The 16,253-nt window shown below is 46.0% G+C and overlaps 1 long non-coding RNA gene across 2 annotated transcripts in view; it reads left to right on the top strand.

Annotated features, from left to right (window-relative positions):
- LOC141270612 (uncharacterized) overlaps nucleotides 1-14,982 on the top strand; it is a 56,648-nt gene extending 41,666 nt beyond the window's left edge. For both annotated transcript variants that reach the window (XR_012321712.1, XR_012321713.1), the window contains exons 2-3: nucleotides 3,909-4,024; nucleotides 14,250-14,982. This is a non-coding gene — a long non-coding RNA (uncharacterized lncRNA). The remainder of the gene's footprint in view (nucleotides 1-3,908; nucleotides 4,025-14,249) is intronic.
- The last annotated feature ends 1,271 nt before the right edge of the window (nucleotides 14,983-16,253 follow it).

Below are 16,253 nucleotides of genomic sequence, written 5' to 3'. Positions count from 1 at the left end.
CGTGCCTGCCAGTATCCACCTGTCTGTATGTCAGCCAAACCTACCTGTTCCTGCATTCCCCGGTGTGGGTCAACAGCTGTGACCGGGGTCTGACCTGGAGTAGCACCTGGTCCCTCTGCTCGGTTCCTCCCTGGTTCATGGAGTCGACTGAGCCGCCGTGTGACCTTGGTCGGACCGAGTTGATACTTAGTTACGCCCCTCCAGGTACTCCTCGGTTCATGGTACAGTAAGATCACTAATCATGCTCATGCCAGTCAGTAGGGGCGTGTGTGTAACAGCTGGTGGGCACTGCTGGAATACAGACAGGCAGGTGCTGGCGGGCATGGCTGGTATATAGGCAGACTGATGCTGGAAAGAACGGCTGGTACTCAGACCGGCAAGTGTGGACATGCACGGTTGATACACAGACAGGGAGTTGAGTTGGAAGATATAACTGTAACACAGGCATCGCAGGCGTGGATATACAGGACAGGTATACTGAGAAACAAGCACTGGGGACCCGAGAACTAGCAAGCATGTTCGGAAACAGACTGATAACATTGCACAGGCACCTACCTGCAGGTCGAGGTGACTTAAATAGTTGTCTCCCAGCCATTGGAATTTTTGGATAATTCTTTTCACTCCTCTGTCTGAAACCTAGTTGTGGCCAGTTTATGGTGAAATTATGTTCTTTCAACTACCAGATTATTGCCACAACAGTACTCACTGGAACCTTCAGTAGTTTAGAAATTGTTCTGTAATCAATGCCATCAGTATATTTTTTCAACAATGAGGTTGCAAAGGTCTTGAGACAGCTCACTGGTTTTACCCTTCATGAGATGTTTTTTGTGTGGCATTCTGGTGAGAATTTCATGTCAATTACATCTTTAGAAATTTAGTTACTTAGAAAATTGATGAAGTGTTCAATACTTATTTCACTTGCTGTATAACAATGAGAAATATTGACTGCACATTGAATATAGCTTTTTATTGCTTTTTGGAATAAAGACATTACTAACTGCATATATTTTTAATTCTAGTATACTGTATTTTTCAAACTATAAAACGCACCTAACCATAAGACACATCCAAGGCTTAGACAGAAGAAAAAAGGAAAAACATTGTTTTCTAATTAAATCTTCCTTGATGGTGTAAACTGGAGGGATGTGTGATGACTCAGCGTCACAGGAAAATATGGCCACTAGTGTGGGGAGCGTTGAACTATTCTTAATTATGCCAGATGTACTATTCCTTTGTTCAGTAAGTCAAGGGACATGAGCCATTGTTTCATTCAAGACTGTCTGGCACCCCTTTTGCATCCCAATTTGTAGACTGTCTGCTCATTATGGATTGCATCAGCCTCCTGCAGTGTACTAGTCTGCAAAATCTGGAGGATAATTGGGCAGTCTAATTTAATAATCGAACAATGATAGAACAGCCTATCTACCCTTAATCCTGTGTGACAATGCCCTGAAATGTGTAATGCACACGCCCATGCTGAGCGGCGTGTGCGTGTGATTCCACTGGACCGTGCCGGAGAGTGAATGCCTGGAGGGGCGTAACTAGGTATTCACCCGATCCGACCAGGGTCGCACGACGGCATACGACGCCAGTGCACCAAGGAGGAACCGAGCAGAGGGACCAGGTGCTACTCCAGGACAGACCCCGGACACGGCTGTTGACCCACACTGGGGAATACAGGAACAGACTGGTTAGGCTGGCACACAGACTGGTGGGTATAGTCAGGCACGACTGGTATGCAGGCAGGCGGGTACAGGCAAGCACGGCTAGAGTGCAGACAGGGAGGCACTAGCAGCTAGGAACACAGGCGGGATAGGACCCAGTACACACTGGGACTCAGGAACAGAACCACAGATGTGGCGGACAAACACAGCAGAGTGAGGCTGCCCAGAGAGGTGAGCGAGAGCAGGGCAGGACGAGGCCGCCTGGAGCGGTGAGCAAGAGTAGAGCAGGACGAGGCCGCCTGGAGCGGTGAGCAAGAGGTCAGAGCTGAGCGAGACTGCCGGAGCAGTGAGCAAAGGAGTCAGAGCAGAGCGAGACTGCCGGGGCAGTGAGCAAAGGAGTCAGAGCAGAGCGAGACTGCCGGAGCAGTGAGCAAAGGCAGAGCAGAGCGAGACTGCCGGAGCGGTGAGCAAAGGCAGAGCAGGCTAGAACCGCCGGAGCGGTGAGCAAAGGCAGAGCAGGCTAGAACCGCCGGAGCGGTGAGCAAAGGCAGAGCAGGCTAGAACCGCCGGAGCGGTGAGCAAAGGCAGAGCAGGCTAGAACCGCCGGAGCGGTGAGCAAAGGCAGAGCAGGCTAGAACCGCCGGAGCGGTGAGCAAAGGCAGAGCAGGCTAGAACCGCCGGAGCGGTGAGCAAAGGCAGAGCAGGCTAGAACCGCCGGAGCGGTGAGCAAAGGCAGAGCAGGCTAGAACCGCCGGAGCGGTGAGCAAAGGCAGAGCAGGCTAGAACCGCCGGAGCGGTGAGCAAAGGCAGAGCAGGCTAGAACCGCCGGAGCGGTGAGCAAAGGCAGAGCAGGCTAGAACCGCCGGAGCGGTGAGCAAAGGCAGAGCCAGATACCCATAGGGTACTTGCAGTGAAGTAGCGAGTGGACCACAAACTCACAAACGGAAGTACAGGGACAATGAGCAGGAGTTAGGTACGAGTTCAGACTCTGCAGAAAAAGGAAAGGTACGAACATAGAGAAACACAGGAAACAGGCTAGAAGAATATACAGACAAGAACAGACACAGTAGCAAGATACAGGAGCGGGTCTAGGTAGCAGCCCCTAGAAGGAGGGAGGAACAGGCTAGGAGCGTGTTCAGACAGGACAGACAAGATACGGGAGCGGGTCTAGGTATGCGGCCCCTAGAAGGCGGAACGAACAGGCAAGGAGCGTGTTCAGACAGGACTGGAAATACAGCCTACAAGAAAGGCAAATAAACACAGAAAGGGACCTGGCACATTCAGAGTGAAAGAACACACTGAATGAAACACAATGTTCAGGCAAGGGTTAATTGGAGCAGCTGGTTTAAATACCAGGTGACAGACAGCAATAGGCTGAGGACGCACAAGGGGTGTGCCTGCAGCAGGTACAAAAAGCAGGAAGTGATCGGGCGCCGCCCTTAAGCAGCAGACACAGAGGCAAACAGACAGCATGGAGGGAAGCCAGAGAGACATTCTGGATTGGAGATCAAGTGCGCGCTCTTGCACAGTGGGAGATGGACCACTATGCAAGGACGCCGCCAGGTATGTTACAAAATGGGAGTTGAGGGTTATAAAAAGATGACTGCTCCTATCAACGGTGTGATTCCACGGGACATCAGCATAGGGATCATGGCTCCAGCTGGTGTATTACAGAACGGCTCCACTGCCCAACAACGAGCCCACTAATGCATTTGGATAACCCAGGTTGGGACAATATGGTCACATGGCCACATACCTTGCTGTTCTCGGTCAGCCTCCCAAGCTAGCCGCTACCTCCTCTCTGTGGTTGCCCGCCAAAAGCAGGGTGCTGTTGGTTGGGGTAGTTGGCCCTGGATGTCCCTAAGACGCGGAGGTTCAAATCCTCGATGAGCCAGCAAAAGGGTGTGACTCCGTGACAGTGACAATCCCTTGCAGGGAATGTAATATATGTTGTTAACTGTTGGTGACTCAATAAAGTCTTCCCAGAGTGTGCTACCCTCACCCTATGTTGTTTGAGTAGTGTTCTGCCCACGGAGAAAGAGTACGAGGGTTCAGTGGGATCCGACCCAGGCCGTGTGTTCGTTCTAAAGAGAGCCAGGCCAGTGAACAAGAGCACCCACTGACCATCGTGTCTACACAGGATGAAAATTACAAATTTGAATACACTAGTGTAGAATAGCGATGTACTAAATCTTTTGTTAGTCTTTCTCTGAACCATGTGTTTATTTACATATAAATTCACAGCACGAACATTATTGAGAAAAAAAGAAGAAAAAATTGTGTGGATCTACAAGTGTGGCATTTGAATTATTCCTGAATTGAACCTGAAAAGAACAGAAGGGAACTGGATACCCAGGAAAGTAAGCAATGTTTCTATTTGTGCTCACTCTCTCCCCTATAGTCTATCACTTTCTACTAACCCCCTTAATCCCTACACCTAGAAAGGAACTCTTCATTTCTCCCTCCATTCTCCCCATTCATCTCACCTCCTCCTCGGAACTATTCCTCAATATTCACTCCTGTGTCTCCAAACACAGACAGCCACCTCGTGCCCTCTCCTGCTCTTACGTTCCCTGCTCCTTCTGTCTGCTGGAGATATCTCTCCAAATCCTGGTCCTCCTCACCACATCCCCACAGTCACTTCCACCTCCTATCCACGATCTGCAACAAACTCTCGCAACCTTTCTAACCTTATAACCATCCGCCCAGCCACCTCCTCCCCAGCCCCACTAGCAGGAGCTCTATGGAACGCTCGCTCCGTGTGCAACAAACTTTCCTACATCCATGATTTTTCCATTACTAATAAACTCCTTCCTCGGCATCACCGAAACCTGGCTAACCCCCTCTGACACGGCCTCCCCAGCAGCACTTTCATATGGTGGATTCCATCTTTCTCACACCCCTCGCTCCAATGGCAAGCATAGTGGAGGAGTAGGTTTTCTCCTGTCAGGCAACTGCTCCTTCACCCATTTCCCACTGCCACCCCCCATTACTCTCCCATCCTTTGAAGTGCACTGTGTGCACATCTACTCCCCCTCCAATTGCCCGTCGTTTATCGCCCACCATGACCAGCCACTATCTTCTTTGACCACTTCACCACCTGGCTGCTTCATTTCCTTTCCGCAGACATCCCCACTATCATCATGGGTGGCTTCGACATCCCCATTGACACATCCCACCCATCTGTCTCCAAGCTGCTATCCCTCACTTCCTCCTTCGGTCTTGCTCAATGGTTTTCAGCCCCCACTCACAAAGATGACCACACACTGGACCGCATCTTCACCCGCCTCTGTTCCCTATCCAACCTCTCTGCTCACCTCTCCCTCTTTCTGACCACAATCTACTCACATTCTCTTCCCTCTGCTCTCCAGGTTCCTGAGTCTACTTCCGGAAGTGGCCAAGCGAGTCGTCCTACCACACACCACAACAGCTGCAGCTCTCAATTCAGTCGCCCCCCTCACACATACAACAGCTCACCCACTCAACCAGCAACCTTGGCACACCAGCCTGACTAAAGAATTGCGAAGGGCCTCCAGGGTTGCGGAGCAGAAATGGAAAAGGTCCCACTCCCATTGAGCACTTCATCGCATTCAAACAGTCCCTCACTATCTTCAAGTTCACACTTAGTGCAGCAAAACAAACATGCTTCTCATCTCTCATATCCTCCTTCACACAACCCTGAACAGCTATTCAAAACTTTCAATTCTCTCCTCTGTCCCCCAGCGCCTCCTCCCTCTCCTCTCATCTCATTTGAAGACTTTGCCTTATTCAGGCAGAAGATTGATAACATCAGACAAAGCTTTTGCCTAAAGTCCCCACAGCTCCTCCTCACACCTACTCAACCATCCTCCTCCAAAACCAGCTTCTCCACCATTACAGATGATCAACTCTCCTCTTTACTCCTCTTTACTCTCCAAATCACACCTCACAGTGCGAACTTGACCCAATCTTGTTCCACTTCATCCCTAACCTCACCATAGTCTTCATCCCAACCCTAACCCACCTTTTCAACCTGTCACTAACAACTGGTGTCTTCCCCTCACACTTCAAACATGCCTCGATCACACCCATCCTCAAAAAGCCCTCCCTTGACCCATCCTCTCTGACTAGCTACTGCCTCATATCACTTCTTCCTTATGCCTCAAAAATACTGGAACAACACGTCCATTCTCAACTGTCCTCCACCTCTCCTACTGCTCCCTCTTTGACCGCCTCCAATCTGGCTTCCCACCGCACCACTCCACTGAAACTGCCCTGACTAAAGTCACCAATGACCTACTAACTGCCAAATCCAAGCAAAACTACTCTGTCCTCCTCCTCCTGGACCTGTCATCTGCCTTTGACACAGTGGACCATTCCCTATTACTACAGACTCTCTCTTCTCTTGGCATCAAAGACTTGGCCCTATCTTGGATCTCCTCATACTTAACAGACAGGACATTCAGTGTCTCTCACTCACACACCACCTCCACATCTCGCCCCCTATCTGTCGGTGTTCCCCAAGGTTCAGTCCTAGGACCTCTGCTCTTTTCCATCACACCTTCGGCCTGGGACAGCTCATAGAGTTCCAGTGATTTCAGTATCACCTCTATGCTGATGACACACAGATCTACCCTCTCTGGTCCCGATATCTCCTCCCTACTAGTGTTGAGCGAATTTGTTTGCCATTTCAAATTAGGGTTCGTGCTCGAGGTTTCGGCTTGTTCGCGCCAAAAAATCGGCTCCACCCATGAACATCCCTGATTTTCCACGCTGTCTTGCAGATGTTATTTGTGTGACAGCATGGGAAATCAGGAATGTTCATCGGCGGAGCCGATTTTTTGGCGCGAACAGGCGTAACCACGAACGTGAATTTGAAATGCCGAACAAATTTGCTCAACACTACTCCCTACTAACCAAAATCCCACAATGTCTGTCCGCTATCTCATCCTTCTTCTCTGACAGATTTCTAAAACCTAACATGGATAAAACTGAATTCATCATCTTTCCACAGTCTCACTCAACCTTCCCAACTGACCTATCTATCAAAGTTAATGGCTGCCCACTCTCCCCAGTCCCGCAAGCCCACTGCCTCCGGGTAACCCTGGACTCTAACCTCTCCTTTAAACCACATATCCAGGCCCTTTCCACTCCCTGCCGACTCAAACTCAAAAATATTTCCTGGACCCGCACATTCCTCAACCACGAATCTGCAAAAACACTAGTGCACGCCCTCATCATCTCTCGCCTCAACTACTGCAACCTCTTGCTCTGTGGCCTCCCTTCTACCACTCTCGCTCCCCTCCAATCTATACTAAACTATGCTGCCTGAGTAATCCACCTGTCCCCCCACTATTCCCCCGCCTCTCCTCTCTGTCAATCCCTTCACTGGCTCCCCATTGCCCAGACACTCAAGTTCAAAACCCTAACCATGGCATATAAAGCCGTCCACAATGTGTCTCCTCCATATATCTGTGACCTAGTCTCCAGATACTTACCTACACGCAACCTCCAATCCTCACAAGATATCCTTCTCTACTCCCCTCTTATCTCCTGTACCAGCCGCCTACTTGTATTGTTCAAAATTTATTGTAATTCTTTGTGCTATGTATATCCCTTTCACATGTAAAGCGCCATGGAATGATGGCGCTATAATAATAAATAATAATAATAGTGGCACTCACTGGTCCTGTAAAATCCAATGTATTTATTTTTATTTAACACAACATTAAAACTGGCTGCTGAGAGGGACAAAGCACATGGAAAGGATGACGCGCAGACTAGCACGAAATGGCAGTCATCCTTTCCATGTGCTCTGTTCCTCTCCACAGACAGTTTTAATATTTTGTTAAATAAAGACAGTGGATTTTACAGGACAGGTGAGTGCCACTTTTTTTCACATTTATGTACTTATTTATGTGAGCAACCGGTACCATCAGGCTTGATTGCTGAAGTCCAGTATTTGATTGGATATAAGAACACCAAGGTAGTTGGTGCAAGCAATTTTTTCCTCTTCCAGTATGAACATTAATGAACAGTTTACAGTGCACATATAGACACACAACACTTCTGCGTGGACAGTGCACACACTCAGCTCTGCTACATATACAGATTTATACATACACACACACACACACACACACACACACAGCTGTTCTACATGCGCACATTTCCATACACACAGCTCATATTTAAGGGTGCTGTACATGGGATTATGACATGTTGAGAGACGGATGACATGAATTTTTGAAATCACAAGTGATCCTTCACTTCCCAAAAAGGTTACTTCTAAAAAGCCTCCTGATCAACCTTGAACAGGAATGGGGAAACGTGTTGGGGTCACATTACAATGGTAGCTATGTGGGGTTTCTATATACAGTGGTGGCCAAAAGTATTGGCACCCCTGCAATTCTGTCAGATAATACTCAGTTTCTTCCTGAAAATGATTGCAATCACAAATTCTTTGGTATTATTATCTTCATTTAATTTGTCTTCAATGAAAAACACAAAAAGAATTGTCCTAAAGCCAAATTGGATATAATTCCACACCAAACCTAAAAAAGGGGATGGACAAAAGTATTGGCACTGTTTGAAAAATCATGTGATGCTTCTCTAATTCGTGTAATTAACAGCACCTGTAACTTACCTGTGGCACCTAACAGGTGTTGGCAATAATTAAATCACACTTGCAGCCAGTTAACATGGATTAAAGTTGACTCAATCTCTGTCCTGTGTCCTTGTGTGTACCACATTGAGCATGGAGAAAAGAAAGAAGACCAAAGAACTGTCTGAGGACTTGAGAAACCAAATTGTGAGGAAGCATGAGCAATCTCAAGGCTACAAGTCCATCTCCAAAGACCTGAATGTTCCTGTGTCTTCCGTGCGCAGTGTCATCAAGAAGTTTAAAGCCCATGGCACTGTGGCTAACCTCCCTAGATGTGGACGGAAAAGAAAAATAGCAGAGAGATTTCAACGCAAGATTGTGCGTATGGTGGATAAAAAACCCCGACTAACATCCAAACAAGTTCAAGCTGCCCTACAGTCCGAGGGTACAACAGTGTCAACCCATACTATCCGTCGGCGTCTGAATGAAAAGGAACTGTATGGTAGGATACCCAGGAAGACCCCATTTCTTACCCCGAGACATAAAAAAGCCAGGCTGGAGTTTGCCAAAACTTACCTGAGAAAGCCTAAAATGTTTTGGAAGAATGTTCTCTGGTCAGATGAGACAAAGTAGAGCTTTTTGGGAAAAAGCATCAACATGGAGTGTACAGGAATAAAAAAGAGGCATTCAAAGAAAAGAACACGGTCCCTACAGTCAAACATGGCGGAGGTTCCTTGATGTTTTGGGGTTGCTTTGCTGCCTCTGGCACTGGACTGCTTGACTACCAACAAATTTTGCAGCATAATGTAGGGCCCAGTGTGAGAAATCTGGGTCTCCCTCAGAGGTCATGGGTCTTCCAGCGGGACAATGACCCAAAACACACTTCCAAAAGCACTATAAAATGGTTTGAGAGAAAGCACTGGAGACTTCTAAGGTGGCCAGCAATGAGTCCAGACCTGAATCCCATAGAACACCTGTGGAGAGATCTCAAAATGGCAGTTTGGAGAAGGCACCCTTCAAATATCAGGGACCTGGAGCAGTTTGCCAAAGAAGAATGGTCTACAATTCCAGCAGAGCATTGTAAGAAATGCGGTAATTAGGCTGAGGGTACCAATACTTTTGTCTGGGCCATTTTTGGAGTTTTGTGTGAAATGATCAATGATTTGATTTTTGCTTCATTCTCTTTTGTGTTTTTTCCTTGCAAGCAAATTAAATGAAGATAATAATACCAAAGAATTTGTGATTGCAATCATTTTCAGGAAGAAACTGAGTATTATCTGACAGAATTGCAGGGGTGCCAATACTTTTGGCCACCACTGTATATAGTTCTGTGACAAGCTGGGATCTACTACATTTTGAATGGACTCGCTATTTACAACATGTATAGGTATTTTGTCAGTGACAAAATTGTAGCACTATTGATTGGCACCTTATTAGAGGCACGTAAAATTTATCAATTTGTTTCATGAACATTTGAATTCTACCTCTGTAAACATAGAAGGAGCTTTATATGTAATATAAGCTATGTGTGAATTTCATGCATGGTCATTTTATTTGTCTGTGACAACACTGTAGCACTATTTGCACCTTATTAGAGGCATGGACACTTATTTAGTCTCATGAATATTTGAATTACCGTATTTTTCGGACTATAAGACACGGGAACATAAGATGCACCTAGGTTTTAGAGGAGGAAAATAGAATAAAAATGTGGTCATGATGCACCTTTATGGGGGACGGGGTCTGCTGCTGACACTGGTATTGGGATAATGTCCCCCAATTCTGTTAATATCCTCCATCTTGGTATGTATGGACCCTCCTTCCTGGTATACATGGCCCTCATCCCCATTCTGGTATACATGGCCCTCATCCCCATTCTGGTATGCATGGCACCCCTTGATCCCCCATCCTGGCATGCATGGCACCCCTTGATCACCCATCCTGGCATGCATGGCACCCCTTGATCACCCATCCTGGCATGCATGGCACCCCTTGATCACCCATCCTGGCATGCATGGCACCCCTTGATCATCCATCCTTGTATGCATGGAACTCCTTGATCCTGGTATGCATGGAACTCCTTGATCCTGGTATGCATGGCACACCTTGATCCTGGTATGCATGGCACCCCTCCATCCTGGTATGCATGGCACACCTTGATTCCCCCAACCTGGTATGCATGGCACCCCTTGATCCCCCCATCTTGGTATGCATGGCACCCCTTGATTCCCCCATCCTGGTATGTATGGCACCCCTTGATCCTGGTATGCATAGCACCCCTCTTTCTGGTATGCATGGCACCCCTCCATCCTGGTATGCATGGCACCCCTTGATCTGCCATCCTGGTATGCATGGCACCCCTTGATCCCCCATCCTGGTATGCATGGCACCCCTTGATTCCTCCATCCTGGTATGCATGGCACCCCTTGATCCTGGTATGCATGGCACCCCTCCATCCTGGTATGTATGGCATCCCTTGATTCCCCCATCCTGGTATGCATGGCACCCCTTGATCCCCCATCCTGGTATGCTTGGCACCCCTCCATCCTGGTATGCTTGGCACCCCTTGAGCCCCCATCACGCTGCCCACAAAAAAAAAATATAGAATCATACTCGCCTCCTCTCTCCTTCTGTGCTGTGTCCCGCTCTGCTGCCGACACTCACTGTGTGAGCCGCGCATAGCAGAGTTTGCATGGCATCCCTGCCATGCACCCTCACACAGCGCGCACATTGTAGCCGCAGTGCTGCTCCTGCTGCGCTCGGCGGTCAGTGTGCGCGCTATTAAAGACCATGAATATTCACAACCCATGGGAGTGGGTTGTAGCGAATATTCATGAGCTTTAATAGCGGGCAGCAGGAGCCGCGCTTCGGTTACAGGGTGCGCGCTATTAAGGAGAATGAATATTCCCTGCTCCCCACGCCCATGGGCGTGGGGAGCAGGGAATATTCATTTTCTTTAGCAGCAGGCACAGCGTAGGCTGCAGCAGGCGGCTGCTACCTCCTGTGCCCCGCTCTTCCCCCGCGGTCACTCACCCCCAGCCCCCTCACCAGCCACAGAACATATGTTCGGACTTTAAGACGCACCACTCACTTTCCTCCAAAATTTTAGAGGAAAAAAGTGCGTCTTATAGTCTGAAAAATACGGTATACCTCTGCAGATATTGAAGGAGCCTCTTATTGTAGTATAAGCCATATTGTTGGTTCACGCATTGTGAATATTTATGGATACCTTGGCTGATAACTATCTGCCAAAACTATGTTTGGTTTAATTTTTTCCTTCTGTGAGTGGTTGTAGTACCTAGGATCATCTAGGGATAATAAAGGTGATACGACAAAGTGGGGGTGCCACAACTTGCGCTCTTTTAGAATGTAAACCTCAGCGGCAAGGAAGGGTAAATAATGAGGGATAACAAATAGGGAAAGGATTGAGGCTCCATCCCCACCTCCTCTACCTGCCTTTAACCCCTGATTTAATTTTTATGGCCTAGCAATTACATACATTTTTTTTCATTTCTATAGTGCCAATTTGTAAAATTTGATCGGAAACATATGTAGTAGTTCCTTTTTAATACGGTATAAATAAAGTATATACATTTTAATGAAGATTTTTCTTTGTGAGACAAATTTACATACACACAGCTCTACTACATATGCACATTGACATACACACAGCTCTGCTACATATGCACATTTACACATATACACAGCTCTGCTACATATGATAATGTCTGTAAAGTGTTGTGGAATATGTTGGCGCTATATAAGAATAAAGATTATTATTATTATATGCAAATTTGCATACACAAACACTGTGTACACATTTCCCCATTTTGCAGTTCCTTCCAGGTCATGTGAATGATTACATGATCGGAAAGGTCCATGAGCTAGTCAGGTGGAAGGTTTTTCATCCGCTCACTCAGGACGTGCAGCCTCTGTACAGGTCCTGGTACCTTCCCCTCCTGCTCTGCACCAATCAGTTAGATACATGTGGGGCTGGAGGAGAGAGAGCAGTTCTCTCAGTGATCAGGAAGGACACTGTCTCCGCATTCTCCTCTGTCACAGGAAGCTGCCTCCAGTTTATAAGACACACTTACTTATTAACAAGATATTTTCATGCTAAAAATATGTCTTATAGGCCAAGAAATATGATACGTTCTAAAGTGATTTCCCTTTCTCATTTATTAATACAATGTCTGTTAAATCTCTTTGTACAATGTGTCAATAACACATATAGTTTATCTAAGTCTGAATTATTTTTGATGGTCAACAAAATACAATTTTCCAGTAATTCATTTTTCACACTCTAGGTATGACAATGGCTTCTCTGTGTGGGATTTTTTACTTTTAAAGTGTGGTCCACTACATGGACAACCCATTCTCAATCCTCATGTTTGGTCCTGTTAAAATAAAAAAAGCACTGATACAAACCTCCCATGGAGGCGTCGTTCAAGCGGTGTCAGCACTTGCGTTCCCGGGGCTCATGTGAGGTTGTTATGTCACGTGAGTTCTTCAGCCAATTAGTGCTGGCGTGATTGTCCCCATCTTCAGACAAATTGAACATCAAGAAGTCAGAGAGCAGCCGCAGCCCTGGCTTCCTGTTGATGTTCAATGCATCCGAAGGCAGGGATAGTGAAGCCGTCGCTGATTGGGCACAGGACTCATGTGATGTAACAACCTCACATGAGCCCCGGGAATGCGATTGCCGACAAAGCTGAAATGGTGAATATGAGTGTTTTTTATTTTAACGAGCCAAATATGAGGAATGACAAGGGATTTCCCTAATCGTGGACAACCCCTTTAAGAAAGTACAATTTTCGATTAAAACATTTCCAACATTCTGAATATGAAAAAGGCTTCTCCCTTGTGTGCCTTCTCTGATGTTTTTTAATAGTTGATTTCCATGTAAAACATTTCCCACATTAAAAACATGAAAAAGGCTTCTCCCCTTTGTGAACTCTTTGGTGACTAAGAAGAGACGATTTCTTCACAAAATATTTCCCACATTCTGAGCATGAAAAAGGCTTTTCCCTGTGTGGATTCTCTGGTGTCTATCAAGATGCGATTTCTGGTTAAAATATTTCCCACATTCTGAACATGAAAAAGGCTTCTCCCCTGTGTGGGTTCTCTGGTGCTTAATCAAATCAGATTTCTGGATAAAATATTTCCCACATTCTGAACATGAAAAAGGCTTCTCCCCTGTGTGGATTCTCTTGTGGCTATAAAGATTTGATTTTCGGTTAAAATATTTCCCACATTCTGAACATGAATAAGACTTCTCCCCTGTGTGAGTTCTCTGGTGACCAAGAAGAATTGATTTTTTCCCAAAACATTTTCCACATTTTGAACATGAAAAAGACTTCTCCCCTGTGTGAGCTCTTTGGTGACTAAGAAGAGATGATTTATTCCCAAAACATTTCCCACATTCTAAACATGAAAAAGGCTTCTCCCCTGTGTGGGTTCTCTGGTGGTTAACAAAATGTGATTTATAGTTAAAACATTTCCCACATTCTGAACAGAAAAAGGCTTCTCCCTAGTGTGACTTCTCTGGTGTATAACAAGATTCCATTTCTGCATAAAATATTTCCCACATTCTGAACAGGAAAATTTTCTCCCCTGTGTGGGTTCTCTGGTGCTTAATCACCTCTGATTTCTGGTTAAAACATTTCCCACATTCTGAACAGCAAAAAGGCTTCTCCCCTGTGTGAGTTTTCTGGTGCTTAACCAAATTTGATTTCCGGTTAAAACATTTCTCACATTCTGAACAGGAGTATGCCTTCTCACCTGTGTGAGTTCTCTGGTGTCTAGCAAGATCTGATTTCTGGTTAAAATATTTCCCACATTTGGAACAAGAAAACTTTTCTCCACAGTGTGAATTTTTTGATGTTTAAGAAAAGGCTTTTCGAAGTGAATATTATTTCCAGATTCTGAATGTGAAAATGGCTTCTTTGCTTTAGGAGCAATTTGTTTTTTAATTCTTATTTTTTTACTTTCATTTTCCTTAGCAGTCGGTAATGAATCAGAAGACAGGATCTGTTTCAGTCGATCAGATGACAGATCTTTGCTGTGAAGGGATGATGGTATATCTGGAGTAATGGCATTCACTTTAATTGTATCTTGTGGGATCTCAAGATCATCGGATTTAAAAATTGAAGATGTCAGATGTCCCTCTGATCTCCTGGTACAGTCATCTGCCAAGAATAAAACCAATTATTTTTGAATAAAATATCCTTGAATTTTATATTGTTCAACATTTCTACTTAAACTGTCTGTAAAAATGGCAAGTTATGTAAAAATATAGAATTATTCACTAAGACAATGACAGTTCACAGTCTAATAGAAAACCTCATAGGATGAACCAGTAGAGCGTGGTGTTCAACTGTTTATTCATTCTGCCTCCAAATACAGAATAAAAAGCCACCAATGTTATGTAGGTGAAAATTATAGCAATAACAACTTCTACTGATCTCACAAAAAACAAGTCCCCACTCAGGTTCATCACCTGTCAATAGAAAACCAGAGGTTTCCACATTATTAGTGACTAAAAGGCTCTTAAAAAGCAACATGGCTTCCATAAACCAATCCACCAGTATCCGCTCTCCCAAAGTCAAATCTCCCCCTAACTTCTGAGCCTTGCAGTGCGCCCAAACCACATTTAGCATCCATGTATTTGACATTACTATAGTGAGAAGAACCCACTTAATTTACGGTGTGTGTCTCCTGGAGCACAATCTGGGCACTATGTGTTGGGCAATAAAATACTATTTTGCAATTTTCACTCTCCAACATCCACTACGTGCTAATTTCTAGAAAGTTTGTAGTGAGCTGGCCGGCTCTGGCTGTTCTGTGATTATTGATATAGAGCCTGTTACAGAAGTGATTACACAGGATGATGTTGCCACCTTGTGGCCAGAGGTTGCACCTGCGCAGGGTGTGATGACAGAGAAAAAGACTGAGCCTCCTGTGTCCCGCCCTAGAGAGTCACGTGACTAAAGTGGGAAGCAGGAAAAAGCGCGCGAGGAGTTTGCTGTGGTCTGTGAAAAGAGCCAGGACGGTGTGCAGGCCCTCGTGCGTGGCGCAGGAGAGACTCTCAACGGGATTTCTTTTACCTGACACCATATCCTCGGGGCCTTCCCCAGCTTCTTCACTGCTGAGGGATACAGCTATTACACTCCCTGCTACTGGAGTGTGGACTACATAAGGGATCCACCAAAGCTGCTATCCGGATCAGAGAGACTGTAAGCGGGTCCTCTGGCGAGAGGCCGAAGTATTCCCTTCCTTTCAGCGTAATTTGTTGTTCCTGTTTTTTTCTCCGGCTGGGACCCCTTCCTGCAAAGACAGACAGGCCTGCGACGGGGGACACATCCTTCTGGAGTAAAGGACTGGTAACGTGTGAGTAGGGACAGTGAGGGTCAGCTTATCACTACACGTTATTACTGTGCATATTTACGGTTGTCACTTATTGTTTTTTTTCTTTGCTGTGTTAAAAATGTATACGAGTAAAGATACGGTTATCAAGATGGAGTCTGTGTGTGGGGATCTTGCTTGGCCAGATCATAGATACCAATGCGCGGCCTTGCCCGCGGTCACTTCAAGTTCATGTGGAGTCAAAATAGTCACTACTCCTAGGGGATTTCTACTGCTCTGGTATTCTGTCATTTTGTCATATTAGGGCTTCTTCAAAAGGGGTGTCCTATCTCCTTTGTGACCTGCTCCTGAGACATCTGCTTCTGTCACCAGGCGCTGTCTTATTCATTCTGCAGGTGGTACTAGTAAAGAAGTTGTCAGAGCAAGAAGCTCTAGGCGGCCCAGGCTCTGCCCAGCCACTAAGATTAGGGTGCCTGAGACCTACAGTGGTGGCCAAAAGTATTGGCACCCCTGCAATTCTGTCAGATAATACTCAGTTTCTTCCTGAAAATGATTGCAATCATAAATTCTTTGGTATTATTATCTTCATTTAATTTGCTTGCAAGGAAAAAACATAAAAGAGAATGAAGCAAAAATCAAAT

Source organism: Phyllobates terribilis, unplaced genomic scaffold (assembly GCF_046119375.1).
Source record: "Phyllobates terribilis strain yellow unplaced genomic scaffold, ASM4611937v1 Scaffold_5__5_contigs__length_657084704, whole genome shotgun sequence".
Classification (NCBI taxonomy): Eukaryota; Metazoa; Chordata; class Amphibia; order Anura; family Dendrobatidae; genus Phyllobates; species Phyllobates terribilis.
This window is presented reverse-complemented; position numbering and strand designations above follow the sequence as displayed.